The 23,906-nt window shown below is 39.9% G+C and overlaps 1 pseudogene; it reads right to left on the bottom strand.

Annotated features, from left to right (window-relative positions):
* Nucleotides 1-2,250: 2,250 nt before the first annotated feature.
* Nucleotides 2,251-4,728, bottom strand: LOC102135250 (large ribosomal subunit protein eL14-like; annotated as a pseudogene).
* Nucleotides 4,729-23,906: the final 19,178 nt, after the last annotated feature.

The following is a 23,906-nucleotide window of genomic DNA, read 5'->3' as shown; positions in this document are numbered from 1 at the left end:
GCCTCCCAGGTTCAAGCAATTCTACTGCCTCGGCCTCCTGAGTAGCTGGGACTATAGGTATGTGCCACCACGCCCAGCTAATTTTTGTATCTTTTAGTAGAGACAGGGTTTCACTATGTTTGCCAGGCTGGTCTCAAACTCCTGATCTCAGATGATTCACCCAGTTCGGCCTCCTAAAGTTTTGGGATTACAGGCATGAGCCACCGTACCCAACCTTTTTTACTTTTCTTAATTTGCTACACAAACTGTTCTGACCTCTCTTTTTCTTCTTAATAAATCTTAGATATCATTCCACTTCACTGTAGAGACTGGTCTTATTTTTAAAAATGACTGCATTGTGTTCTTCTTTATCACAATTGATTTAACTATTCCCCCATGGATCGACTTTCTCAGTCTTTTGCTATTATAAAACAATGCTGCATTTATATTATTATAATTTCTGTTTATGTTTTTTAAAATTTCTCCTTATTTTAGTTATGTTCATTATTGTAATTTGGAAAGTCTTGTTTAAGGCATTTAGTGGTAATATCATAACTAGCTTTTGTAATATACTTAATACTCTATGTATTGGGCAGCATCTATTTATTACCCACTGTAAGCAAGAATGAAATTGGCATATTTTCACTTTTTGCCACTTTGCCTCTTTTTCCCACCAACAATTTTTATGCTATCGTTATCATTAGTTTTCCAAGTGCTTTCTTTTTTAAACTATGGATACTTCTGTTAACTGATTTACCAGTTTCAAGAAATACCTTTTGAAGCCCTTCTTTAAACATTATTATATCATCATATTTTTATTGCTTCTCATAGCTGACCATCACTCCCATCCTTTAATAGTTATAACTATATTCATAGGTCTGCACAGTTTGTAATTTTAAACAATATTTGCCTTCTGCTTTATAACCATGTGCTTGTTTAACCCCAATCCTATACTTAAGGGATCCAGTGCTAAAGAACTTACTATTCTTCTGTCACAATTTCTCCTCAACTATTTATTGGCTTAAGTTCTTCTAATATTTATTCTAGAAGAGCTCATGGGAACCATATTATTTGATTTCCTGCATATATGTATCTGCTGCTTAATTCTTTTTTTTTTTCAGTGAGACAAGTAAGAATTTATTGCAATGATTTTGAAAAGTCAAGAAGATTGTCACAAATCTGCAATAAACACAATATCTTAAGAAACAGGTGCAGGTAAAGACAGGTAGAAGTGGCAGGTCGCGGTGGTTCATGCCTGCAATCCCAGCACTTTGGGAAGCCAAGGCAAGGCACAAGGATCGCATGACCCCAGGATTTCGAGACCAGCCCGGCCAACATAGCAAGACCCCATCTCCACAAAAACTTTGAAAAATTAGGTGGGCATGACGGCATGAGCCTGTAATCTGAGCTACCCGGGAGGTTGAGGTAGGAGGAGGGCCGGAGCCCAGGAGGTCAAGGCTGCAGTGAACTGTGATTGAGTCTCTGCACTCCAGCCTGGGGGACAAAGAAAGACCCTGTTGTCTAAACATAAAAATCAAGAGAAATCCAATAACGGTTTGATGAACGCAATGGCAACATTTTATAAGTAGACAGATGTGTGCACATACAGATAGGGTAACTTACTGAGCCCTACCTGAGCTTAAGGAGGGAAAAATGCCCTGATCCTTTTTTTTTTTTTTTTTCTGAGATGGAATGTCGCTCTGTCACCTAGCCTGGAGTGCAATGATGCGATCTCGGCTCACTACAACCTCCGCCTCGTGGGCTCAAGCGATTCTCCCGCCTCAGCCTCCCGAGTAGCTGGGACCACAGGTGCCCACCACCACACACTGCTAATTTTTGTATTTTTAGTAGAGACAGGGTTTCACCATGTTGGCCAGGCTGGTCTCGAACTCCTGACCTCAGGCAATCCGCCCACCTCTGCCTCCCAAAATGCTGGGATCACAGGCGTGAGCCACTGCACCCAGTCAATCCTTTTTATAAAGACAAAACAGGAGTCTCTCCCACCTCACAATTCAGCCCTTGCATAGCGGTTGAGTGCCAGTAGCTTCACTCACACCTGCCGGGGTCATAAGGAATGTTTCTTATTTTTGAAGCACATTCTCTGGTTTTCTTTTTTAACACACAAACATATTTTTAATATAGTTCTAAAAGAAGAAAAAGCAGGTCATAAAACTGTCATGTTTTCCTAATATTTTATTATTTTTATTATTATTATTTTTTAGATTTGCCAGCATGTCAAAAAGAACCTTTATTACTTTTTATAATTGCCTCTTATGCTTTCTTGTCCAATATCTTTGGAGCAGGAGCCTCTGTGGCAGGTGTTTCTTCTATTGTAGGGCTGGACCCTTTTTTGTTATTGTTTTGTTTTTTTGAGATGGAGTCTCACTCTGTCGTCCAGGCTGGAGTGTAATGGCATGATCTCGGCTCACTGCAACCTCTGCCTCCCGGGTTCAAGTGATTCTCCTGCCTCAGCCTCCCGAGTAGCTGGGATTACAGGCACCTGCCACCACACCTGGCTAATTTTGTATTTTTAGTAGAGATGGGGGTTTCATCATGTTGGCCAGGCTGGTCTTGAACTCCTGACCTCGTGATCCAGTCATCTCGGCCTCCCAAAGTGCTGGGGTGACAGGTGTGAGCCAATGCACCTGGCCAGAGCTGGAACTTTTTGACCCTTCTGAGCTTTTGGAGCCGGTGTCTCTGTGGATATAATCATCTTCTCACTCTACTTGGCAGGTGTTTCTTCTATTTTAGGAGCTGGAGCTTTTTGACTCCTCTGAGATTTGGAGCAGGTGCTGCCTTCTGGCCTGTGGCTTTCTTGGGAGGAACCTTCTGGACTGGAGCCTTCTTACCCGCAGCGGTCATCTTTTTCACTGGAACTTCAGCAGCAGCTGCAGCAGCAGCTGTACCCCTTAGCAGCAGGTGTTTTTTTTTAGGAGAAGCTTTCAGGAGAGCTGCCTTTTGAAGCTTCTTGACTTTACTCTTGATGATTCTGTTCCTCCTTTTCTTTGCCTTCATAACTTTAAAATGATCGAGGTCTGTCATCTTGGCTTTTTGGAGAAGCTTTCAGGAGAGATGCCTTTCGAAGCTTTTTTTTTTTTTTTTTTCTGAGATGGAGTTGTGCTCTGTTGCCCAGGCTGGAGCGCAATGGTATAATCTCAGCTCACTGCAACCTCCACCTCCCAGATTCAAGCACTTCTCTGCCTCAGCTTCCTGAGTAGTTGGGACTACAGGCACCCACCGCTACGCCCGGCTAATTTTTGTAATTTTGGTAGACACAGGGTTTCTCCATGACGGCCAGGCTGGTCTCGAACTCCTGACCTTGTGATCCACCTGCCTCAGCCTCCCAAAGTGCTGGAATGACAGGCCTGAGCCACTGTGCCCAGTCTTGAAGCTTCTTAACCTCATGCTTGATGGTTCTGTTCCTCATGTTCTTTGCCTTCAGAACTTTAAAATAATTGAACTCTTGTCATTTTGCTTTTCTTTTCTCTGGCTTCCATCTCCTTGGCCCATCGTGTGACTACACATTCTGTATCGATGTGTAGCTTCTGCCAGGCCGTCGGACGTACCTCTGGTGGGCAGGGTGTGGAAACTTGAGGAGGACATCAGTGAGCTGCCTCTGCTTGAAAGGTGTGGCCTGTCTCCTCCTCTGAGTGCATGGTCCATCAGCCAAAGCCCTGTTCTCATCAAAAACATCTACATTCGTGACCAGTTTTCCCCAAATCTGCTGCTTAATTCTTTTAGAAATTTTTATTTTAAACTCATTTTAGACTTGCAAAAAAGTTGTTCTTACAACTTTGTAACATTAGATTTCCTTAATGTAAACATTTCACATAACTCGAGCGCAATTACTCAAACCAGAAAATTAGCTTTGGTACAATACTATTCACTGTAGACTTCATTTGAATTTCACCAGTTTTAAAATTAATATCCCTTTGTTTTCTGCATCAAGATCCTATCAAGGATTTCTTATTGTGTTTACTCCTCATTTCTCCATAGTCTTCCCCAGTCTGTGGCAGTTTCTCATGACCTTGACACTTTGGAAGGGCAGTGATCAGTTATTTTATAGAACATTCTCTAGTTTGGATTTATCCCTGCTGTCTTTAACTACAGATGCATGTTCTAGGTCCTGCCTTCTTCCCTTATCAAGCAGAAGGCCACTGTCTTCCAACACTCTTACCTTCTGTGCAGAAGTCTGAGGCCAGCCCGCTATTTTGTTATCTTTAATGAGGCTCTTCCTAGATCGGCATGCAGAGAAGCCTAGGATGCATATGGCCTTCATTTTCCTTCTCCTGGTATGACCCAGAGTAGCAGGTGTAGGGCCACCCCATGGAGTGGCTGTAGCAATGCAGGGTTTGCCTATTCCTTCTTCAGCCCTGCCTCCCTCACAGTGGGTGCCGAAGGACCTTATAGGAGATTGTACAGCAGGAACCCCCCACAATTGCAGTTGCATAGCAGGGATCCTGTGTTTATTTCTCAGGTGCCACCTACTCTAGAGATGCTGGTGCTTTGCCAGGTTGGCTTCGGATGTGCTGGGCACCTCTTCATTCAGCATCTGACTTGGTGCTCAAGTTTTACTGTACTTGGCAACCATCTCCATATGCACTTGTGTCTTTGTGACAGATATTTACTTATTTCATCAACGTTACATTCACGATTTTGTTTCTCCTCCTCTTTGAAGTCTTCTGGTGTTGTAAGAGAGAAGAGGGCATTAAAATCTTACCCTTTTATTTTCAGTGCGGAAGCTGCCATTGCAGGCCTGTTGATGGGTAGGTCAGCCCTGAGGTCCTCTAAGGCAGGTGTCTTATGTCAGAGGTGGAAGCAAGCTGAGGCAAAGGCGCTGTACAGATGGTGGGTTATTCAGAGCCCCTCATCACATACTACTTTTGCCTTGATGAGGACCTCTGGAGCCTACTCATGGAAACTGCTTCTTGAATGACTGACCTCCACCTGTCTACAACATGCACTCACTTGCTCTACAAAGAACCCCAAATACAAAAGTGTGGCAGGTGAGCCTCAATATTGATCTGTCTTTCCATCAACAATAACTGCCCTTGGTTTTCTAATTAAGCCATTTAGAGTACAAGTGACTTAGCTGCCTTTTTTTATGAAGTGGAAAATAGATTTGTAAGTCATATTGCCTGAAATTTTTGTTTTGCATCCCATATGGAATCTTGGTTCCCCACTGTCACTTCCTCAGGAAACATACATTACTGAGGACCCCACTGGGAGTTGAGTGCATTCTTCTACATAAACAAAGCTGAAAACTGGGTTAATTTTCAGTGAAACTATGCTTTGGTATGTTACTTCTGGCTCATCGTGAGCTAGCTAGGCTTTGTGGTCTTGCCTTAGAACGTACCATGTGCAAGGCTATTTCCATGGGGAAGTATATTCAAGCTCCAAATTACTGCCTTAACACACTAAGGTTAATTGCACGACTTGTTTCTACGTTGGACTCTGCCTACAGGGTGAGAGAGTACCAATGTGCTTGCAGAACACTCCAGCTCACCCTCAGCTGGCAATATTAGCACAGGAAATCTCTTGAGCATAAGCACCACGTATAGCCAAGGAGTGTAGTGGAGGTGACAGAATCTGATGAGCTGGGCATATGTAGATTTTAAGGGCCTTCCTTGCTAGTTGATTGTCCAAGCAGAAGATTTGAAAACCATTTCCTTTATTAGTAAAGGACAAAGCATAAGCAATATAAAATTCAAAGGTTTGTTTATTTCTATATCGTGAGTGGGAGATGAGTGCTGGGAATATTTGGAGGATAGAGATCTTTAAACTTAGCACTTAACTTCTCTTTCTTTATTATTTCCATCTGAAAATTGGAGGTTAAAACTAAGTGTTATTTTAAAATTATCTGGAAGGCCTGGAAGATAGGCATGTGAAGCTACATCAATTAGAAACTTGTAAAGTAAGAAAAGATGTTACTTTCCTTACATTCTCTTCATCCTGCAGGCTCTGCTTGTCTGATCTTATTTACACAGGTTTTAACTTCTGGAAACATTATAATTTTAGTTCATTTAGACCTGTACGTTTTCTACTATAGGATATTCACCAGCACAATGGTGTCTTGAGCTCTCAATTAAACATACACATTCCGACTTTGCAAACTCCCTGTTTGATGTACTCTCAGAAGATGGAAATGGATCATTAATGATTTATTTTCAGCTTAAAAAGTAGCAGATAGTATGATAATATTTTCATGAATATTTAAACTTAATATAAGTGTGTTCTATCAATTGTGTCCTGAGACCTTATTAAAAGTAAAGCATTCCTATTTCAAGTGCAAATAAATTTAGAACATACATAGTGTTTAGTGAAAACAATTACATGCACACATTCTCTACTATGCCATCTTGAGGAGAGGGTGGCATTCAACGTTCTGCTCCTGAGATGTTTGACTCAGTAAACTGTTGTCCACAGTCTCCCTGTAAAACACAACAATATGCTTCTCATCCGCTGCTCTGATTCAAGCCTTAAGAATAAAACAGAGTGTCAACTACCCAAGTTGCTGTTCCCACAACATAACATGCAGATGCTTAGGCTCAGTACAAAGCAGCTGGGAGAGGCCGGTGGGCTCTGGAGAGCCCAGAGGTCTTAGAGAGGGACCTGCATGGTACCAAGGAGAAGAAACATAAAAGTTCTAGACTCTTCCAATTTTGTTGGGTCAGTATACTTTATTTATTTATTTATTTAATTTATTAATTGAAACTGGGTCTCACTCTATTGCCCAGGCTGGAGTTGAGTGGCAAGATCTCAGCTCACTGCAACCTCTGTCTCCCAGGCACAATTGATCCCCCAACCTCAGTCTCCCAAGTAGCTGGGACCACAGGTATGTGCAACCACACCTGGCTATTTTTTTTTGTAGAGATGGGGTTTGACTATGTTGCCAGGCTGGTCTCAAACTCCTGAGCTCAAGTAACCCACTCGCCTTGGCGTCCCAAAGTGTTGGGATTACAGATGTGAGCCACCATACCCAGCCACAACTTTTTAACATGTTTTATATATTTAGGATTCCATATTGTGTGTGTATGTGTGTCTGTGTGTGTGCGTGTGTGTATGTGAAAGCAGGATTTTGCTGCAAAAAAGGTTTAAATGGAAAACACTCAACCTAGATCATGTGAGCAGTTGTACCTGAGTCATCATCTGATGACTGATGGCTGAGCAGAGGATTGGCCAAGCACGCAGCTGTCCCAAGTCCTAGATGACCAGGGACCAAGGACACGGTACTTAGTGTCAGGGAGCCGGGATGAAGGTAGGGTGGGCTGGGATGGCATGTGAGCTCACAAGAAGGAGCTCAACGAAATTCTAAAGATAGCAGCTGGGAGTAAAGCTGAAAGCTAAATTGAAGGAGACAAGTCAGTGAAATTTTCAGTCTAAAGAGATGGGTCAGTGTAAAAATAAGTCAACAGGATGAAAATAAACACCAGACCAAATTGGTTCAGAACAGAGGCCAGGGGATGAATGTGGATCTACATCACAATGAGACAGTCTGTAGCCACAAGCAGGGCAAGCGTATCCATCAGGCACACAGGTGTAGGGGCAGGCAACCAATATACTTTAGGAGCCTGTAGATATGTTTTAATTTTGTTTTTAATTGGAAGAAGAGAAAGAATATAATCCAGTCTGGAATATTATCTTTTTACCAATGCAATCATAAAATTTAATTCTTAATGTTTTGAAGAAGGAAGGTGTCCATAACTGTAAAATGTCCAAGTTCCCAAAAGTCATGTAGCCTCAACCACAGGAACTTTTAATAGAATCTCTAAGGACTTGTCCATAACTCGGGAGGCAGCAAGTAAGGGCATCCAGGTAACCAGATAGCAGGAGAGAAACCAGGAAGATAGTTAATTAGGGCCCTGGGCAAACAGGACAAAAGTTTGCGCAGGTGAGGACTTCTCACCTTAGCTGGATGGAGAAAGGTTCAGGATGCGGAGAAAGTGGAGAGAGCCTCATCAATTAAACTATGCAGTGCAATAGGCAGAAGAATGTGGCATGTCTTGAGACAGCCAATCATCACCTACTTAACTACTAAGAGTGTGAGGGAACTCACTTAGAAGAAAATGCCCCTGACAGTGTGAACAACTGTCCCAATTAGCTTGATGCTGTGCAGTTTCCTGGGGTTCAGGACTTTAGTTCTCAAACTAGGACAGTCTCATCCTACATAACATCCTAGAATACTCTACTAGCCTGACATTAGACCACCTGCAAAATCTTCCTAGGAAGTCTCAGGTCATTTTTCTAAACCAGTGATTATCAAATTTGAATGCAACATAATTACCTGGCAGGTTTGTTTAAAGAGAATAGTGGGCTTGCCCCCAGAGTTTGGGATTCAATAATCCTGAGGTGGAACCTAAGAATTTGCATTTCTAACAAGTTCCCAAATGATGCTGATGCTGCTAATTCCAAGACCACACTTTCAGAACTTCTGTTGCAAACTGTGTAAGTTTCCCCCGCAGACTCAGTAGAGTGAAGGCTGGAGCCGTGTCTCTCTTGCTCACTGCATCCTTAGAGCACAGCATGGTGCCTCATAATTGTTAAAGACCCCAGACCCCAGAAGGGGTGGAGCAAGATGGCCAAATAAGAACAGCTCCAGTCTCCAACTCCCAGCGAGAGTGACACAGAAGACTGGTGATTTCTGCATTTTCAACTGAGGTACTGGGTTCATCTCACTAGGGAGTGCCAGACAATCGGTGCTGGTCACCTGCTGCAGCCCGACCAGCGAGAGCTGAAGCAGGGCGAGGCATCGCCTCACCTGGGAAGTGCAAGGGGGAAGGGAATCCCTTTTCCTAGCCAGGGGAACTGAGACACACAACACCTGGAAAATCGGGTAACTCCCACCCCAATACTGCGCTTAAAGCAAACGGGCACATCAGGAGATTATATCCCACACCTGGCCGATAGGGTCCCACGCCCACGGAGCTTCCCTCATTGCTAGCATAGCAGTCTGCGATCTAACCGCAAGGCAGTCGTGAGGCTGGGGGAGGGGCGCCCACCATTGCTGAGGCTTAAGTAGGTAAACAAAGCCGCTGGGAAGCTCGAACTGGGTGGAGCTCACGGCAGCTCAAGGAAACCTGCCTGTCTCTGTAGACTCCACCTCTGGGGACAGGGCACAGCTAAACAACAACAAAAGCAGCAGAAACCTCTGCAGACGCAAACGACTCTGTCTGACAGCTTTGAAAAGAGCAGTGGATCTCCCAACATGGAGGTTGAGATCTGAGAAGGGACAGACTGCCTGCTCAAGTGGGTCCCTGACCCCTGAGTAGGCTAACTGGGAGACATCCCCCACTAGGGGCAGTCTGACACCCCACACCTCACAGGGTGGAGTACACCCCTGAGAGGAAGCCTCCAAAGCAAGAATCAGACAGGTACACTCGCTGTTCAGCAATATTCTATCTTCTGCAGCCTCTGCTGCTGACACCCAGGCAAACAGGGCCTGGAGTGGACCTCAAGCAATCTCCAACAGACCTACAGCTGAGGGTCCTGACTGTTAGAAGGAAAACTATCAAACAGGAAGGACACCTACACCAAAACCCCATCGGTACGTCACCATCATCAAAGACCAGAGGCAGATAAAACCACAAAGATGGGGAAAAAGCAGGGCAGAAAAGCTGGAAATTCAAAAAATAAGAGCGCATCTCCCCCGGCAAAGGAGCGCAGCTCGTCGCCAGCAATGGATCAAAGCTGAACGGAGAATGACTTTGACGAGATGAGAGAAGAAGGCTTCAGTCCATCAAACTTCTCAGAGCTAAAGGAGGAATTATGTACCCAGCGCAAAGAAACTAAAAATCTTGAAAAAAAAGTGGAAGAATTGATAGCTAGAGTAATTAATGCAGAGAAGGACACAAATGAAATGAAAGAGATGAAAACCATGACACGAGAAATACATGACAAATGCACAAGCTTCAGTAACTGACTCGATCAACTGGAAGAAAGAGTATCAGCGATTGAGGATCAAATGAATGAAATGAAGCAAGAAGAGAAACCAAAAGAAAAAAGAAGAAAAAGAAATGAACAAAGCCTGCAGGAAGTATGGGATTATGTAAAAAGACCAAATCTACGTCTGATTCAGGTGCCTGAAAGTGAGGGGGAAAATGGAACCAAGTTGGAAAACACTCTTCAGGATATCATCCAGGAGAACTTCCGCAACCTAGTAGGGCAGGCCAACATTCAAATCCAGGAAATACAGAGAACACCACAAAGATACTCCTCGAGAAGAGCAACTCCAAGACACATAATTGCCAGATTCACCAAAGCTGAAATGAAGGAAAAAATCTTAAGGGCAGCCAGAGAGAAAGGTCGGGTTACCCACAAAGGGAAGCCCATCAGACTAACAGCAGATCTCTCGGCAGAAACTCTACAAGCCAGAAGAGAGTGGGGGCCAATATTCAACATTCTTAAAGAAAAGAATTTTCAACCCAGAATTTCATATCCAGCCAAACTAAGTTTCATAAGTGAAGGAGAAATAAAATCCTTTACAGATAAGCAAATGCTTAGAGATTTTGTCACCACTAGGCCTGCCTTACAAGAGACCCTGAAGGAAGCACTAAACATGGAAAGGAACAACCGGTAGCAGCCATTGCAACAACATGCCAAAATGTAAAGACCATCGAGGCTAGGAAGAAACTGCATCAACTAACAAGCAAAATAACCAGTTAATATCATAATGGCAGGATCAAGTTCACACATAACAATATTAACCTTAAATGTAAATGGACTAAATGGTCCAATTAAAAGACACAGACTGGCAAACTGGATAAAGAGTCAAGACCCATCAGTCTGCTGTAGTCAGGAGACCCATCTCACATGCAGAGACATACATAGGCTCAAAATAAAGGGATAGAGGAAGATTTACCAAGCAAATGGAGAACAAAAAAAAAGCAGGGGTTGCAATACTAGTCTCTGATAAAACAGACTTTAAACCATCAAAGATCAAAAGAGACAAAGAAGGCCATTACATAATGGTAAAGGGATCAATTCAACAGGAAGAGCGAACTATCCTAAATATATATGCACCCAATATAAAGCACCCAGATTCATAAAGCAAGTCCTTAGAGACTTACAAAGAGACTTAGACTCCCATACAATAATAATGGGAGACTTCAACACTCCACTGTCAACATTAGACAGATCAACGAGACAAAAAGTTAACAAGGATATCCAGGAATTGAACTCATCTCTGCAACAAGCAGGCATAATAGACATCTATAGAACTCTCCACCCAAAATCAACAGGATATACATTCTTCTCAGCACCACATCGTGCTTATTCCAAAATTGACCTCATAATTGGAAGTAAAGCACTCCTCAGCAAATGTACAAGAACAGAAATTATAACAAACTGTCTCTCAGACCACAGTGCAATCAGACTAGAACTCAGGACTAAGAAACTCAATCAAAACCGCTCAACTACATGGAAACTGAACAACCTGCTCCTGAATGACAACTGGGTACATAACGAAATGAAGGCAGAAATAAAGATGTTCTTTGAAACCAATGAGAACAAAGATACAACATACCAGAATCTCTGGGACACAGTTAAAGCAGTGTGTAGAGGGAAATTTATAGCACTAAATGCCCACAAGAGAAAGCAGGAAAGATCTAAAATTGACACTGTAACATCACAATTAAAAGAACTAGAGAGGCAAGAGCAAACACATTCGAAAGCTAGCAGAAGGCAAGAAATAACTAAGATCAGAGCAAAACTGAAGGAGATAGAGACACAAAAAACCCTCCAAAAAATCAATGACTCTAGGAGTTGGTTTTTTGAAAGGATCAACAAAATTGACAGACCGCTAGCAAGACTAATAAAGAAGAAAAGAGAGAAGAATCAAATAGACGCAATAAAAAATGATAAAGGGGATATCACCACTGACCCCACAGAAATACAAACTACCATCAGAGAATACTATAAACACCTCTACGCAAATAAACTAGAATATCTAGAAGAAATGGATAATTTCCTGGACACTTACACTCTTCCAAGACTAAACCAGGAAGAAGTTGAATCCCTGAATAGACCAATAGCAGGCTCTGAAATTGAGGCAATAATTAATAGCCTACCAACCAAAAAAAGTCCAGGACCAGAAGGATTCACAGCTGAATTCTACCAGATATACAAGGAGGAGTTGGTACCATTCCTTCTGAAACTATTCCAATCAATAGAAAAAGAGGGAATCCTCCCTAACTCATTTTATGAGGCCAACATCATCCTGATACCAAAGCCTGGCAGAGACACAACAAAAAAAGAGAATTTTAGACCAGTATTCCTGATGAACATCGATGCAAAAATCCTCAATAAAATACTGGCAAACTGGATTCATCAGCACATCAAAAAGCTTATCCACCATGATCAAGTGGGCTTCATCCCTGGGATGCAAGGCTGGTTTAACATTCGCAAATCAATAAACATAATCCAGCATATAAACAGAACCAAAGACAAGAACCACATGATAATCTCAATAGATGCAGATAAGGCTTTTGACAAAATTCAACAGCCCTTCATGCTAAAAACGCTCAATAAATTCGGTATTGATGGAAAGTACCTCAAAATAATAAGAGCTATTTATGACAACCCCACAGCCGATATCATACTGAATGGGCAAAAACTGGAAAAATTCCCTTTGAAAACTGGCACAAGACAGGGATGCGCTCTCTCACCACTCCTATCCAACATAGTGTTGGAAGTTCTGGCTAGGGCACTCAGGAAAGAGAAAGAAATCAAGGGTATTCAGTTAGGAAAAGAAGAAGTCAAATTGTCCCTCTTTGCAGATGACATGATTGTATATTTAGAAAACCCCACTGTCTCAGCCCAAAATCTCCTTAAGCTGATAAGCAACTTCAGCAAAGTCTCAGGATACAAAATTAATGTGCAAAAATCACAAGCATTCTTATACACCAGGAACAGACAAACAGAGAGCCAAATCAGGAATGAACTTCCATTCACAATTGCTTCAAAGAGAATAAAATACCTAGGAATCCAACTTACAAGGGATGTAAAGGACCTCTTCAAGGAGAACTACAAACCACTGCTCAGTGAATTAAAAGAGGACACAAACAAATGGAAGAACATACCATGCTCATGGATAGGAAGAATCAATATGGTGAAAATGGCCATACTGCCCAAGGTTATTTATAGATTCAATGCCATCCCCATCAAGCTACCAATGAGTTTCTTCACAGAATTGGAAAAAACTGCTTTAAAGTTCATATGGAACCAAAAAAGAGCCCGCATCTCCAAGACAATCCTAAGTCAAAAGAACAAAGCTGGAGGCATCACGCTACCTGACTTCAAACTATACTACAAGGCTACAGTACCCAAAACAGCATGGTACTGGTACCAAAACAGAGATATAGACCAATGGAACAGAACAGAGTCCTCAGAAATAATACCACACATCTACAGCCATCTGATCTTTGACAAACCTGAGAGAAACAAGAAATGGAGAAAGGATTCCCTATTTAATAAATGATGCTGGGAAAATTGGCTAGCCATAAGTAGAAAGCTGAAACTGGATTCTTTCCTTACTCCTTATACGAAAATTAATTCAAGATGGATTAGAGACTTAAATGTTAGATCTAATACCATAAAAACCCTAGAGGAAAACCTAGGTAATACCATTCAGGACATAGGCATGGGCAAAGACTTCATGTCTAAAACACCAAAAGCAACGGCAGCAAAAGCCAAAATTGACAAATGGGATCTAATTAAACTAAAGAGCTTCTGCACAGCAAAAGAAACTACCATCAGAGTGAACAGGCAACCTACAGAATGGGAGAAAATTTTTGCAATCTACTCAGACAAAGGACTAATATCCAGAACCTACAAAGAACTCAAACAAATGTACAAGAAAAAAACAAACAACCCCATCAAAAAGTGGGCAAAGGATATGAACAGACATTTCTCAAAAGAAGACATGCATACAGCCAACAGACACATGAAAAAATGCTCATCATCACTGGCCATCAGAGAAATGCAAATCAAAACCACAATGAGATACCATCTCACACCAGTTAGAATGGCGATCATTAAAAAGTCAGGAAACAACAGGTGCTGGAGAGGATGTGGAGAAGTAGGAACACTTTTACACTGTTGGTGGGATTGTAAGCTAGTTCAACCATTATGGAAAACAGTATGGTGATTCCTCAAAGATCTAGAACTGGATGTGCCATATGACCCAGCCATCCCATTACTGGGTATATAGTCAAAGGATTATAAATCATGCTGCTATAAAGACACATGCACACGTATGTTCATTGTGGTACTATTCACAATAGCAAAGACTTGGAATCAACCCAAATGTCCATCATTGACAGACTGGATTAAGAAAATGTGGAACATATACACCATGGAATACTATGCAGCCATAAAAAAGGATGAGTTTGTGTCCTTTGTAGGGACATGGATGCAGCTGGAAACCATCATTCTTAGCAAACTGTCACAAGAACAGAAAACCAAACACTGCATGTTCTCACTCATAGGTGGGAACTGAACAATGAGATCACTTGGACTCGGGAAGGGGGACATCACACACAGGGGCCTATCATGGGGAGGGTGGAGGGGGGAGGGATTGCATTGGGAGTTATACCTGATGTAAATGACGAGTTGATGGGTGCTGACGAGTTAATGGGTGCAGCACACCAACATGGCACAAGTATACATATGTAATAAATCTGCATGTTATGCACATGTACCCTAGAACTTAAAGTATAATAATAATAATAAATAAATAAATAAAATAAAATGAAATAAAATAAAATTTTAAAAAACTTAAAAAAAAAAAAAAGACCCCAGACCTGAGTGCCCAGAAGGAACCCAATCATTCAGACTTTTAATTAGAGAGGTCACTTATCACGTCTTTAGAAAAAAAGTGTTGCTTTTGTTACTGCTTTTTTGTTAAACAGTTTCAGATACTTCATGTCTGAACATTCAGGTTTTTCCCTGGGAGCTATGTCTGCTCAAGTATTTGCTTTGGAATTTGAACCAGACTTCAGTAGGGAGCACTGGGTCTGCTTTTTCAGTTCATTTTCATTGCAGTAAGAATATTGTGAAAAGGAATCGTAGTAGGCATGGGTTACATTTTTGGTCATCTAAAAATAAATGTAGTCTTAAACTGACTAAGCCAGATTTTGAGGAAATGTGCTGTCAGGTCATTTTGATCACCTTGTTCTGTCCCTGAGTTTTGATAGTATCCTGGAGAAAATGTGTATTCCCACCTTGAGACATCTTGAGCACAATAGAGGCCTTGTCCTGGGCTTTGGAATGTTGGAGGCATAGTTTCTCTTTGGGCAGTCAGGGTGTGAGGGCCCAGACTTTGAGATTATTTCTAATGGTGAGTTTAACTCTTTCCCAAAGACCAAGGCTTTTGGCATCTAAGCAGAGATTCTGATTTGGAGCTTGAGCTTTAGGAGAACTATTTCTAATAGTGTTTTATTAATCAATTAATCAATTTATTGAGCTTCTACCATGTGTCATCTAGTGTTCTAGATGGTAGGACTCTATCAGTGAACAAGAAAAGATACACTTCCAGCCCTATTCTAGTGGTAGAGAGATAAAATATACATGAGAATGTAATAACATATGAAATAGTGATAAGTGTTAGAGGAAAATAAAGCAGGAGAAGGAGGAGGATGTGTCACTGTTATAGGATATTCCTCCTTGAGGAGATGACATTTGGACATTTGAACACAGACCTGGATGTAGTGTGTGAGAAAGTGGACCCTGCAAATTCCTAGGGTCAGGGAGTTGCAGTCAAAAGAGCCAGTGAATTCATAGACTCGGGCAGAATTGGGTCTATGAGCTTAGCTCTAAGAGCCTAGCTAAACTCTATAAGCTTAGCTCTAAAATGCCCTGCATGGAGGTCGGGGTTGAAGAGAGGTAGAGGGAAAGTGGGAAAAGGTTAAGAGAAGTAGCCAGGAGCCAGGTCATGTAGGGACTGGGAGGTCATAGTAAGGACTTTGGATTTCCTTGAAAGTGGGATGGGTGGCCGGGCGCGGTGGCTCACGCCTGTAATCCCAGCACTTTGGGAGGCCGAGGCGGGTGGATCACAAGGTCAGGAGGTCAAGACCAACCTGGCCAAGATGGTGAAACTCCGTCTCTACTAAAATACGAAAAAATTAGCTGGGCATGGTGGCGGGAGCCTGTAATCCCAGCTACTCAGGAGGCTGAGGCAGAGAATTGCTTGAACGCAGGAGGCAGAGGTTGCAGTGAGCTGAGATCGTGCCACTGCATTCCAGGCTGGGCAACAGAGCCAGAGCAAGACTCCGTCTCAAAAAAAAAAAAAAAAGTGGGGTGGGAAACCATGTGCCCACATAAGTGGAACAGATTGTGTATTATGCAATCATGTCATCATTTTAAATTCTGAGTTATGGCATTGCAGGAACTTAAGAAATGAACAGGGTGTTATTCTGGCCCCCATGGAGTCTATAATCCAGTAATGCGGAATTCAGGAAAAATTAAACAGATTATACCTTCTGTCACTTTAAGTGATGTGTTTTATGGTCCTGGGTTATCAAGAGTAAGAAAAATTGCTATGGCAATTTGTGTAAAACAAAAAATTATAATTGTCAGATAAAGTAATACTTAATTTTATTAATTTGATTCTAAAACATGGGTTAATTCCATCACAAATAGTCAGTATCGTAAACTAGTAAGGATAAATGCAGAGTACTTTCGCCGCTTTTCCTCATTTTCTCACAGGTGACAGGCATTGCTGGTCAATTACACCACCCTTCTCCTCTTATGGTCATTTTCAGAGTCCTCTTCAACCCAGGAATCTAAGCAGCATCTTGCCATCAGCTAGAGTTCAGTGCATGGGCACATTTACAGACATATTTACTATCTGGGGAAGTAACTGGAGACGGGGGCTAAATTGACCACTTTCAAGCAGTTGTTATGCCACTGCATCTATGAATCTGTTATTTCAACAGAAATCAATCAATTCAGTGAAAATGTGCAGCCAATTGTTTGGTGTTGGATGTAGAAAAGTAGTTCATTTTCTTTTGTCCCTCTGTACATAAAAAGAGAAGTAGATGAAATGTGAAGAAAAGAAAAGAAGATAGAAGAAATTTTTTGAGAGGTAATTTTAGCATTCCAGAAGTTGGCTTTAAAAGCTCACTAATATTCCAAGTAGAATATTCCGAGCTGAACGCAAAATTGTATCTTGATTATATAACCTTCAGTGATGAAAGCATGGTCTCTTCTAGAAATTAGATTTGTTGTTGTTTTTATTGTTCAGTGTTCTATCTTGAGCTATGGCAATACATACACTACATAAATTAATATATTTAATATATTCACTCCTTCATAATCAGGATAAATATATTCAGCTACATAGATGACTAATTTATTCATCGTTGCTCAAAATAGACTTTCAGGTCATTAGGTGTCATACAGCTAAGAAGAAAGGGAAATTAATTGGAGAAAGCACTATTTAAAGGAAATCCTACAGAGCCTGAGGCAGGTGCTCAGTAATTGGAGAGATGGTCAGGATTAACCCATCATTATCTGTCTTTATTTTTCATTAATAAGGGCCTTCATTTTTCAATCAATAGTAGTGCCCAAATTTTTAATTAGTTTCAGAGTTGAATTTATAAAGAAAATATTTCCTTAAAGTTTGGTAGCTTAAACTATTACTTTACAATCCATTACTTAAAGGAGCATTAAACTATTATTTTACCATTTACTACTAATAACCAAAAGCTTGTCCTTGAAAGTATCTATTTGAACATGAAACTATATTTAACGCAAATGATAAACTACACAGATGTGCTCTGTATCCTAGGGAGTCTGTAAGCGTCTTACAGAACATTTCCACCATAAGAACCTTGTCTTATCTCTTGTCTTATGCCCTGGTTTTGTTTGTGTAGCTGACTTGTTGGATGCAGTGACAGGTGGGGAGTTAAATAAAATCAATGTCCTGAACTGTTGTGTTCTAAATTTTTCTTGGAAGTATAAGAAAATTGCTCCCTTCCAGAGCCTACCCTGTCCAATTATTGTTCTAAAAAGGAATTTTTAGCATAAAATATTAGAATTATAATCTACATGGTGAGTTGTTGATTCCTGTTTCATTTTCTAATTTGTAAGTAGGAACACCAAAGTGGCAAAGTTTGCCAGCTGATTATTTCCTGCTTCCTTTCTCTTTTAAAGATAAAGCCAATGGTGTGTGTGTGTGTGTGTGTGTGTGTGTGTGTGTGTGAGATTATAGGAAGAGGGTACTAAACTAAGTAACTTTAGAAATAAGTGGAGTCTGTAAGACTCGAGGTCGAAGAAACAATTTGTAAGACTTGTAATCTGGTTGATATAGGTGTTTCCCACTGGATAATAGATTAATAATTCTGATACTACCACACATGTCTACTGGAATTGGACAGTTAAGTAAACAGGTGACAGGTGGTGGGCACCAACTTCATTTTCACTGTTGGAGTGGAAGCTTACTAGATATAGGTGGAGGAGGCTACAATGATCTGTGGTATAATGGGTAAGAGTTGGGGACATGAGTATGAACTCATATTTAGCTCAATATAGGTACAGATGGTTACATATAGAAATGCCTACAGATATGTGTATATGCACAGATTACTATGCACAAATATATTTCCTTGCCCTGTCAGCTGAGAAGCAGTGACACCCCAGAAGCAAGAAGCACACCTAGAGCTCAGATCTTTGTTTCTAATACCATTCACGAGCGAAAGGACTCTGGAGAAATGGCAGACTCAAAGATTCGGGCAGGAAATAAGCAAGATGATTCTGCAGCATCTTGTAGTGCCATAAAGTAAGAAATTGCTAAAATAAAATAAAAGAAAAACCATTCTTTACACACACACGATAATGGGAATATGTCAAAAGGACACAAAGCCAATTGGAAGAGCTTCCACTGGTCAAAGATGGAAGACTTTGAACAACAACCACAAAAAATAAGTAAAGTTATATTGGATTATAACCCAAAGTAGAAAATAAAAGTCCATGAGTCCATATTGATATAAATAAAACAAATGAATGGAATATATGAATCTCCTGTACAGAAGAATTCAAAATAATTACCGTATATACCTTGCACTCAAGAAGGTAGAGCATGACTCCCTATTCCTAAAATGTGGGCTGCTATGGAAAAGGGAAAAAGCTAGGGTAACTACAATGAGAAACCTGAGAAATCTATCGTATTCATGTATTCAGAGTCAACATCACCAATGATGAACCATGTTGATAGGTATGTACCCAGGATATAGTATTATATAAAATGGCACTTTAATCTCTGTGATCTTCCTCTCCAAAATACATAATCACAGTCTGATAAAACAAACAAACAAACAAACAAACAAATAAACAAACATCAGATGAATCCCAACTGAGAACAGTCTACAAAATGCCTGACTGGTACTCCTCAAAACTTCAAGGTCATCAAAACCAAGACAAGTCTGAGAAACTGTCACAGCCAAGAGAAGCCTAAAGAGACATGGCAACTAAATGTAATTTGGTGTCCTGGAGGGGATCCTGGGAGTAAAAGAGTACATTAGGCAAAAGCTAAGGAAGTCTGAGTAAAGCCTGAATTTTAGTTGATAGTAATGTATCAAAAATGTACCATACTACTGTGTTGATAATAGAGATAACTGGGTGGGGTATAAGGGAACTCTGTGATACCTCTGCAATTTTTCTGTAAATTTAAAACTGTACTAACATAAAAAAATTAAAAATGAATACAATTAAAACTTGCACATCTAATTCAAACGCTTTATTAAATGTGAATGGATATTCTTCTGTTTTCATGTGCTTTGTGCTAATGTAATTGGTAAAGTACAAGAAATTGAAAGAGAACAGAACCCTTAATTACTTACTGAAAGTTATGTCTGGCTGCCTTTTCTATGTCCTCTGTAAAGCAATTAAGAACATTTTAAATTAAAGGTTAGCTCCAAAAGGAACATTGTACATGAAAATAGGGACAAATGTTTTCTCTCGTGTTTCCCCACTCCTGCTGTAAAACAATATAGTCACCTAATAAAAAATATTTTTATCTACTATAATCCCAAATGAATATTCTTTAAGTATCTAGTAAATCAATGCAGGCTATGTTTGGGTTATCCTCCTATAGCTGTGGGATTTAAACTGGCAAACTGCATCCTTATGAATGCTAGAAAGAAAATGTTCAAAATACTTAATAATGGTTTATAAAACTGTAGACAAAAATGGTCTTTCTCATTTAATTATAAAAAGAACAGAAATATTCAATATCCATGTAAATATAGTCAGAAGTTTCATTGGCGTTTGCTAGATAGTATAACATATACAAAATTTCTTTAAATGTAAGGTTGATGGTTTTACTATCAAACATATAAGCCAGAGTTCGATATTCTTTTTTCCCAATGCCTATTCTTTTGGAATATTTTGAAAGGTGATGTTCTTTGTGTCCAGAAACATAAAAGGTTGTAATTTAAGGCATTGTATGCAGTTTGACAAATAGATTTTGACAATGGTACTCCATCAGTATTTTACTGAGAATGAAAAATGAACATCAGACCATTTTATTTATTCTCTCTAGAGCCTAGTAACCTATTGCTTTGCTCCAAGGGAAGTCCTAGCTCTTCTAAAGAATATGGTCTTTTTTAACCTCTCAGGGAAACTTTAGTGCCATCTGTCCACTTTTTATTTATGCTTTAATAAAAGCCTTCTAGTCAATCTAAGGCTGGTGGTACTTAGCTAGGGCAAAGCTCAGTGAATAATGGTCCCTTTCAGGACACCCCATTTTGATTTCAACCGAATGGATAATGATGTCTGACATGTGCCCTGCCAGGAGGAATGAAAGTTATGCTCAAGCATCAGCCTGTCCGCGGCCTTCCCGTCAGGGCACAGCTACATCCTCCATCACCTCTGCGGCTCGAAGGAGCGTGGGACCGGGTCCCGGCTACAAAATGACTCTATAGCTGGCCGTTCACTCGCTGCATCATTTGCATAAATCCCTCCACTGATTCTCTCCACTAATTCTCTCACCTAAAAAAAGAGCAACCCCCCACCTCCCAAGAAAATTAGTTTCCTTCCTTCTCAGATTCTAATGACCTCATGGTGCAAATCTAGGTTTAGGAATCATAAATCGTATGCCATTCTTCCTTGTGATGCATTTGGGAAGGACTTGTGAATACAACTGATGGGAGCACAGTGATGTGTGCAACCAACAGACAGGCAAGTGCGAATCTCATTAGTGTTAAACTGTTTTGTAAAATCATGATAAAAAATGACATGCTTGTTTTTCCTGGCTTGCCAAAACAAAACAAAACAAAACAAAACAAAACAAAACACTAACACAAAAGTCTTAACCTTAAACCTTGAGAGGTACTTAACGCAGTCTTGAAAAGACATTGCTTGTAAGTGAAAGATGGAGATGGAACGCTTATTACTGATTATTTCTAATGATACTCCCAGGTATGTTTCAAATGTTACCTACTGGTGCTATATTCATAGCCACAATTTCCTAGGCAATCAAGTTGATGATGATTTTACAGAATCTTAGATTCTGTATCTTAGTGAGGAACACAAGACAGATCTGAAAGATGCATCCTATTAATTTACAATTTTTCTTAGAGACTAATTTTAGCTATGTTATATTTATCTACAGTGATGCGCTGCATAATGACCTGTTGGTCAATGATGGAACACATATGTGGAGGTGGTCCCATGAGATTATAATGGAAGTGAAAAATTTCTATCACCTAATGAGGTCATAGCCATTGTAACATCTAGTGCAATGCACTACTCATGTGTTTGTGGTGATGCTGGTGTAAACAAACCTACATATATAAAAGTACAGTGCACTGTTATGGACAGTACATGATAGCTGATAATGATAACAAATAAATCTGTTACTGGTTTATATATTTACCATACTATACTTTTAATCATTATTTTAGAGCGTGATCCTTTTACTTGTATGAAAAAAGTTAACTGTGAAACAGCCTCAGGCAGGTCCTCCAGGAGATATCCAGAGGAAGGCATTGCTATCACAGAGATGACAGTTCCATGCACGTTATTGTCCCTGAAGACCTTCCAGTGGGACAGGATATGGAGGTGGAAGACAGTGATATTGATGATCCTGACCCTGTGTTGGCCTAGAATAATGTATGTGTTTGTGACTTAGTTTCTTAAGCAAAAAAAAGCCAATAGAATAAGGATATTAAAAAAGAAAATATTTTTGTACAACTGTACAATGTGTGTGTGCTTTAAGCTAAGTGTTATTACAAGAGTAAAATGTTAAAGAAAATCAACAAACTTATAATGTAAAAAAGTTGTAGTCAGCTAAAGTTAATTTATTATTGAAGAAATAAAATTGTTTTTACAAATTTAGTGTAGCCTAAATGTACAGTGTTTATAATCTACAGTAGTGTACAGTACTGTCCTAGACCTTCACATTCACTTACCATTCACACACTGACTCACCTAGAGCAGCGTTCCGTCCTGGAAGCTCGATTCATGATAAGTGCCCCCTTATATAGATGTACCATTTTTATCTTGTATATATATATATATATATATTTTTTTTTAAGGGTCTCGATATGTTAGCCAAAGTGGTCTCGACATCCTAGCCTCAAGCAATCCTGTAGCCTCGGCCTCTAAAAGTGGTGGAATTACAGGCATGGGACACCATGCCTTGCCTTTACCTTTCCTATATTTAGATATGTTTGGACACAAAAATGCCCCTGTGTTACAATGGCCTACTGTATTCAGTACAGTAACATGCTGTGCAGGTTTGTAGCATAGAAGTAATAGATTATACCATAGCTATAGGCTATAGACCTAGGTGTATAGTATGGCTTTGCCATTTAGGTTTGTGTAAGTGCTTTCTATGATGTTTGCACAGTAACCACAAAATCACTAAATGATGCATTTCTGAGACTATATCCCCACCATTGAGTGATGTATGACTTTGTGTGTGTGTGGGGGTGTGTGTGTGTGTATACATGTATATATCTCACTTGTTAGGAATAAAAATGTTACAAATTTAGATGCTGTAGATAACAATATATCTGATACTGTATGTTACTACAGATGCTGTGGAGATTAGAAAGATAAGAATGTCATGACCAACTTTTTATACCACTAAATATGAAACTAGGTGTAATATACAACTTCCTAGATAAGTGTGTTACCAAATCTGACTAATATATGAATGTAATTTACCACATTAAGAAATAAAGAAAGCAAAGTTATATGATCATCTTACAAGCTTCAGTAAAATCACTGGTCACACTCAACAATCATTCAGTATACAAACTTATAGCAAATTAGAAATGGAAAAGAACTTTCAAAACCCGATGAAGGACATCTACAGAAACTTACAGCAATATCATACTCAGTGATAAGATTTTAAAATGAAGAACAAGCTGAGGATAGCCACCATCACTATTTCTAATAGACATTATTCTGAAACTTTTATTTTTTGTCATAAGACAAGAAGGAAGAAATAAAGCCATGAAGACGAGAAGAAAAGAAACACATTGTCTTTATTTGCAGATGGCATGATTATCTACATAGAAAACCCCAAATCTACAAATAAATGATTAGTATAAGAGTGTTTAACAATGTTCTCAGATGAAAGAGCAATATACAGAAGTCAGTTGCATTTTAATTTGTCAGCAATAAACACAATTTTTAAAGCTAACATTTAAAATAGCAAAAAGTACACATAGGAACACATCTAACAAAAGGTGTGCAAGAAATTAGTTTAGAATATTATATAAAGTCTTGAAAGATATTAAAGAGCTCTTTTATATTTTGAAATATGTCAGACAAACAAGAGTGTATTTAGCATAAATGTCAATATAAAGAATAAAATGGTATACCAACCACCAGCTTGAGAATATCAACAGACTCTTTGAAGTCTCTCCTTGCCCCGGACTGTCCAAAAGTTTGTGTTACTCATTCCTCTGCTTTCCTTTATT

This window comes from Macaca fascicularis, chromosome 8, assembly GCF_037993035.2.
Source record: "Macaca fascicularis isolate 582-1 chromosome 8, T2T-MFA8v1.1".
Taxonomy (NCBI): Eukaryota; Metazoa; Chordata; class Mammalia; order Primates; family Cercopithecidae; genus Macaca; species Macaca fascicularis.
The sequence above is the reverse complement of the archived record's forward strand: the minus strand, read 5'-3'. Positions and strand labels throughout refer to the sequence as shown.